Source organism: Petaurus breviceps, unplaced genomic scaffold, assembly GCF_028583685.1.
Source record: "Petaurus breviceps papuanus isolate PSGF00001 unplaced genomic scaffold, PetGlider_PUasm1.0 174, whole genome shotgun sequence".
NCBI classification, from domain to species: Eukaryota; Metazoa; Chordata; class Mammalia; order Diprotodontia; family Petauridae; genus Petaurus; species Petaurus breviceps.
Window position 1 is genome coordinate 34282416 of NW_027185761.1, and position 6106 is coordinate 34288521.

Genomic DNA, 6106 nt, shown 5'->3' on the forward strand with positions numbered 1-6106 from the left:
CAACTGAAACAACAGATCAACACTACTTTTGATACTTGTTAACTGTATGATGGGTGAATTGATTGACTCTCCTTTGGGGTCAGTGTTCTTATCTGTTAAATGGGGGGGGTGGATTAGTGGACATCCCCTCATACATAGACTACAATTCCCTCCTACCTCTAGACCTGTGACAATCTGTGAATAACCATATAAAGTTAGGAAACAGTTACTATTAGCAGCCTTATTTTACTAATGGAGAAAATTGGGCCTCTAAGATGTTACATGGCTTTACAAGAGTCCCACAACTAATGAGTACCTGAGGTAGTATCTGAACCAAGGTTTTCTTGAGCCTAACTTTACCACTTTATCCCGTATGCCTAACTAATTCTATGGATACTCATTGTGTGTCCAAGACTCATTTAGGCAGTGATTTCATACACATAATTCCCAACTGATATGTGAAGTTCTGTAATACTACCTGTTTGGAAAATGGAATGTATTTCCCCAAAGAAACAATGCTTTTACACAGTACTTAATTGTCAAGGCAAGGAGACTTAAAACTAACCCAGAATGTAACTTATTGATGTATAATACAGTCCAAATACTGTTACAGAACATAACAAGCACAGGTAATAACATTTCTTTGGGAAAATTTATCTAGAGGTCCAGTTTTAAAAACCAGAAATAATTGTCTCCTCCCCTTTCCCCTTACCTCTTGTGGGAAAGGGGGATGGCACAGCCATTTCAACTACTCTGGTACTTTAGCAGCTACTAGAGTAGAAACATATGGGAGCAAACTCATTGTGTCAAAATATCTGGATTTGAATCCTAGCACTCCTACTTATTAGCTATGTGATGTTGGACAACTCCTTTGGTCTCCATTCCCTCATCTGCAAAATGAATGGGAACCGGGGAGGCCAGGTTGCACAGTGAGTAAGAGCACCAGCCCCACTGTCGGGATGATGTGGATCGAATCCAGGCTCAGACACTTAGCACCCACCCAGAAACACCTGGCTGTGTAACCTTGAGCAAGTTACTTAACCCCAATTGCTTAGGGGCGGCCAGGTGGCACAGTGAGTAAGAGCACCGGCTACAGTGTCGGGATAACCTGGGGATCAAATCCAGGCTCTGATATGCAGCACCACACCCAGAAATAATTGGCCATGTAACATTGAGCAAGTTACTTAAACCTGATTGCTTTTTAAAAAAATGAATGGGAATCATAGATAATCCAGCTCTAAAATCCTATCCCTTAGTTCCTAATGACAGATGTTAGAACACAGACCCTCTTATTATGGAGATGGTGGAATTTGGGTGTGGTATGTTACAAAATCTTGTCAGTTGCTGCTGTATGTATATATTGCCTAATTTCTTAGGAGTGGGTGCAGTAGAGTACTCTGTGTGCAGAGTATAAAAATCTTTACAAATAGAGCATAATATATAAAAAATAAAACTATGATCCTAGGGAAATTAAGGATTCCTACAGAGCCAAGCTTCTGTTGGTCGCAACCTGGCCTGGAGCAGATTTGCACCCAAGAAAGAGTTATTGTTGCTGTTGTTTTTATTATTATTATTATTATCATTATTATAGAGGATCTGGTGTATCATGGTTTGAAGAAATAAAGAGATAAAGGGGATGGAACTTACTAGGGATAATTCTTAGTAATGGAATGACTCTTACTCTTCACCTTTCTTTGCTTTTTCAGTCACAGATATTGTCTGCCTATTTCCTTTTCCATTTCCAGAAGTTTAAAGTCTCTTTGAATCTCACCATTTCTCCATTCTTTACTTCTCACTCCATTTAGAGGAGTAGTAAGTGTTTAACAAATGCTAATTGAATCTTTGGATACACAAATGAATCACAGCATCATTTGAATCCCATCTCTGACATTCATGGCAAGTAGTTATCCTGATTTTTCTTGATCGCCTCCAGTGATAGAAACCCATTACCCCACAAGGTAGTGCAGGATTGAAATAAACTATATTACAGAGGGAAACCATATAGCCATTATTCTGAATACTTCATCATAGGAGCTTGTGACAGAAATGGGCTATGATCACTGGGCTGGTTTCTTTTATCCAGAAGGCTCACTCCACTTGCAGCTCCTGATATCCTGAACCTATAACTTAGGTAGGGAATGAAATTCTGATAGTTTTATCTACCCAGTCCTCGTACTAGACACCCATACAGATAATTTTGCCCACATCCATACTTTAATAGATAGAATTCCTCCACCTGAGATATGTCTTTCTTTTCTTCAAGGACAGTATTAGATCACAGGATGATTGATTTAGAATTGGTAGGGATGAATCCGGGCTCTGATACTTAGCACCACACACAGAAAGAACTGGCCTTGTAACCTTAAGCAAGTTACTTAACCCCAATTGCTTTAAGAAAAAAAAAGAACTGGTAGGGACTTTGGATTTCATGTAATCCAATACCCTAATTCTCCATAGGAAGGCAAACTAAAGTTTGTATCTTGGCCAAAATACAAAACATAGTAAGGGACAGAGATAGAATTTGAACCTTGGCCTCTGATGTCAAATCCATCATTTGTGTCCCTGTACAATACTGCCTTCCTAGAAAAAAAGGAACTAAGAATGGAGGCCTTTAATTTCTTCTCTGGCCAATAAGGGGATTGATTTTAAGTGATCGTGTATCACGTGTTTCTAGAAATGACATCTTCCTACAAGAATCTCAAGGGTCTGGAAGATGAACAGAAGTGAAGTCTTTAAATGTAACCTCCTTGAGAACAAGGGCTATTTCATTATTGACTTTAATTTGCATAGGACTCTGCAGATAGTAGACAATTAATAAATGTGTATGATCAATTGATTGGAGCCCTCCAAGTTATGATGATCCAGTATCAGGTTCTCTCCTTCTATAGATATCCAAAGAGACTAAGTTTTCTGTAAACAAAATTATGAGGTCATGCATCTGAATCTAGCATGTACTCTTGTGGGGAAGTTATTGAAAGGATATGGAAGGTGGCAATAAAAAAATTTAAGATGATGGGAAATTTTAAACACACATACAAGTTCACACCCTATTCTTTTCCCCAAAGATAATAAAATGATTTTCTGTAAATGTTAAGATGTTGCAAGTCAAAGCTTTAAGTTATGACCAAATCTGCAGGAGAAAAGAAAAGATAGACAAAGAACTGAGCAGACCATAACCAAAGCCTGCACATTCTACTTAGATGCTGAAATGACAGTTCAACAGAGGAGAGGAGACAGATGATAAGAATTATGTTCATGTCACATCTAGGGCACTGGGATTTCTTACTTTATATCTATCAGATCTTTTTATCATGTACATGACTGTTTTCTTAAGACTATCATATGTAGAACTAATGAATTGGGATGTCTTCTCTATTTCCATACTTATGGAATTTTTAGATAATCACATAAACATATGATTTAATGGCTTTTGCTTTTCTTGTAAGATCCTACCCGACCAATGGGTACTGAACCAATGTTCAGTAGACATATTGCTGGAAGACCTAAATTGTATCAATCTTGATATCTCACTATAAACAAAGTCAGAAGAAAGAAGAAAGTTGTAAGTAAGTGGAAGGATAGCTCATTATACTCCTTTGAGAAGCAGAGAAAGGAACCGGCAGAGTGGATTTTGTCAAATACCTCCAATCTACAAGAAATATTATTTCATGGGATATTTTGTCATGATGAATTATATTACTAGTGATAAGCATTTACAAAAATATCATCGTGAAAATAATTGCATCTTATTAATCAGTGTTAGTTGCTGAGGGCAAAATGGTAGAAAAAAAATATGAAAAACCTTTTAAGACCTTTGATATCAGGATGCATAATGATACTTGGTTACACTAGGGGGAAAGGTGAGGCTAAAGAGAAATATTAAGTGAAAATATGCTTCAAGAGAAAGAAATGAGACCAAGAAATTAAAAAAGATTTTAGAATAGGCATATCATTCATCAGTTATTGATGTTGTGAAGCTATTGAAAGATTGATGTTTAAGGCAGAAAGCATGGCAAGGGTATAAAAAAATGGTGGAGAAAATATCAACAACTACTGATCTATATGTCTACTTTTCAACTATCCAAAATCTTTCTGAGAATGAAAAATGAACTATGGACAATTTGAGAGCATTTGCAAAGAGTGCATTAGTAGGGAAAGCTCAGGCTTTCCCAACCAGAATTGAGTGAAAATAGAGATAATATATAGATCCTGTCATATTTATTGTTGATTAAGAAAAAATTTTAACTCAATAGCATAAAATACCACTTTATATGCCCTTTTTCAATAATGTATCTATCATCTATATATCAAGATCATTCAAGATACCTTAGACGATCTAACCTTGGAAAAGCCCTATGTAGTAACTAATAACAAACCTTAAGCACAAAAAAAAAAATGCCAGTAGAGCAGAATCAGAACTTTGTACACAATTACAGACACACTGTATGTGTGACTACTACCTTTGATAGATTGGGCTCCTCTCAGCAAAAGGTTATAAGACAACTCCAAAAGACTCATGATGGAAAGGGATATCCCCATCCAGAGAAAGAACTACAGCATCTGAATGCAAATTGAAGCAAAGTACTTGCTCTCTCTTTTTTCTTTTGTTTTCTTCTTTCTCATTGTTTGCTACATTGGTTATAATACTTCTTTACAACTTGACCAATGTTTAATATGAAGGTAATTGTAGATCCTATATTTAATTGTAATGCCCATATGTGGGGGAAGGGGGAAGACAAGGAGGGGGAGAAAATTTGAAACTCAAGGGATTGTGGAACTGAATGTTGTAAACTAAAAGTATATAAATAAATTTTAAAAAAAAACATACCTCTGTAATAGAAGAAATCAAGCACAGATTCCATATTTAGCAAGGATTCTGTTTGGAAGATGAGGTCCTTTAGACATTTTTTTTCCCCTTTTGTAAATGGAAATGTTCAACTGACATGGAAAATGGAAGAATTTAAAGAAATCTCAAAATCTGTTAGAAAAGAAAATTAATTGGGGCAGCTAGGGGGCACAGTGAATAGAGCACCAGCCCTGCAGTCAGGAGGACCTTAGTTCAAATCCAGCCTCAGACACATAATACAAAACTATCCGTGTGACCTTGGGCAAGTCACTTAACCCCAGTTACCCTACCTGCCACCCTCAAAAAAGCAATAATAATAATAATAATAATAATAATAAAGAAAATTAATGGATATGATAGGAACTGACTTTTAAGTCTTTCTCAGCTTATTAAATAGAGAATGAGGAATGTACATTGCAAGCTACATAAATGAACCTGTACACAATATTTGCTTGCCTTCCTTTCTCATTTTCCCACTGTAAACCTTTATGCCCTAACTTTGAAATTAAGATAACTACCCTACCTCATCTCCCTCCTGATTTTGTTTTTGAACTGAAAGATTTTCTAGAGATTCTTTTTTTTTTTTTTTAAATCACAAGTAGCTATCTGCATATAATGAATCCTCAGCCTGACTTTCCTTAGGATAGGAAGTTTCCTTTCTCATTATCACCCAGTGGCATTCACATGTAACTAAGTGATAATGAGGAGATCATGTCGAGCCCCTTTTGAGAGGCAGGTCTGAACATCATATGTTGGTGGGCAGCTGGTTGCTGTTGCCTGTTGTCAAATCAAACACAATAAAAAGAAAGCTGATTTTAAATCACAGGACAGACTCTATTGTATCTTTTCTGTGTAAATATACATAGGAATGTAATTCAATTTAACAAACACTTATTAACCATCTAAAACATCCTAGGCACTGTTAGGTACTCATTAGAAAATAAAATAATAACAAAAACAAACAAAAGATGTATTTCTGACTTCAAGAAGCTTGCTTTGGGTTTAATAGTAGATATAAGGATAAAATATAAAATCTATCTGTTAGAGGTGGTGGGTTCTTTTTTTTAAATTTGCATTACCAAACTTGTGACTTCATCCCCAAAACAACTCCTAGTGAGCAAGTCTCCCTACTGATGGAGGTCAGCCTACAGTATGTAGTCTTAGAGAGTTATCTGGCAATAGTGAGAGGTTATAATTGCCTGGGGTCATGCAGCCAGTATTTATGAGCCAATATGATTCATGATGCTGCTTCTAAAGACTTTAAATAAAAGTAGAAAATTC